The sequence below is a fragment of the Neofelis nebulosa genome, chromosome 9 (genome assembly GCF_028018385.1).
Source record: "Neofelis nebulosa isolate mNeoNeb1 chromosome 9, mNeoNeb1.pri, whole genome shotgun sequence".
In the NCBI taxonomy this organism is placed as follows: Eukaryota; Metazoa; Chordata; class Mammalia; order Carnivora; family Felidae; genus Neofelis; species Neofelis nebulosa.
In genome coordinates this window covers 94,549,840-94,550,998 of record NC_080790.1, presented here as the reverse complement: position 1 = coordinate 94,550,998, position 1,159 = coordinate 94,549,840, and the positions used below count along the sequence as shown (strand labels likewise).

General features: G+C 44.9%; 1 non-coding gene across 1 annotated transcript; it reads right to left on the bottom strand.

The window, feature by feature from the left end:
• Positions 1 to 546: 546 nt before the first annotated feature.
• On the bottom strand, positions 547 to 628 carry TRNAS-GCU (transfer RNA serine (anticodon GCU)). The gene has a single exon. It is a non-coding gene; the product is annotated as a tRNA-Ser (tRNA).
• Between the last annotated feature and the right edge of the window lie 531 nt (positions 629 to 1,159).

The window sequence follows — 1,159 nt, the reverse complement described above, 5'->3', positions numbered from 1 at the left end:
AACCCACAAGGGTGCCTCATTTGGGCCCCAGGCGGGTGCATAGGCCAGACAGCACCTGTGTTCCATGAGGTGGGCTTCCTCCCATACCCACAATCAACTGAGCCATGTCCGCAGGCTTGGCAGCCTAAACAGGGCAGGATGTTTCCAAACATAACCTGCTATTGAAGAAATCAGTTTTATTCTGTCTATACATTCTGTCATTGGCAGCCAGCCTCTCTGACTTCAGCTGATACACCACTGTGGCAGGAAGCCAGGCCAGGCTCGGCCAGCTCAAAAGTCTGGCTGAGGTGTCTGTGCCTCTTAAACACCACCAGGAAGGAGCTGTTCTGTGGGATTGCTCTTTTGTTAGTTGATAGAACAAACATTTTGTTTTCTAGCATGATTTGGGTACCAATTCCAAGGTACAGATGTGTATTTTTAGATCCTCTCATGTGACACTTGAATCCTTGTCATATGAGTCTATTTTCTTTTCTTACAACCACTGGTGAAATATTTTGCTCACAAAGCACTAAAATCTGATGCAACCTGTCCAGTGGACAAATTGGACGACGAGGATGGGATTCGAACCCATGCGTGCAGAGCACAATGGATTAGCAGTCCATCGCCTTAACCACTCGGCCACCTCGTCACATGCATTTGCCTTTTCTTTAATACATGACTTATAGAATAGACAGAAGAGCTATTTATTACTCCAGTCCCAGGAGAATAGAAGTCAGTGGTTGATCCGGGGACATAAAAGATTGAACAGCAAATTATTTAGACAGGATGTTCCTCTCAATACACAGAGTATTTCAAGTGCTTTTACCCTTTTGTAAATCTGTTCAGCATGCCTGTAAAAGTAATAGAGGGTATGAGCCTTTTTGCTTTCCATGGAAAATGCAGGAAAAGTTAAAGGGAGAGAGGAATGGAGAATCACTGACTTTGGCACAGCTGAAAATAGCTGTCCTCTGGGGTGATTTTCTCAAACTTTTCTGCGATATGGGGGGAGGGGTGTGCTTTTAAATATCCCCAGGCCCAGGTCACACCCGAGACCACTGAAGTCACAACTTCAGTAATTTGAACTTGTAGACAGCCACAATGGGTGGTCAAGTCTGAGAACTATCATTCTGTTAACCTTTCAGGGGACTGATCTCTCTTTATACTTGAGTGTTTGGAGGAT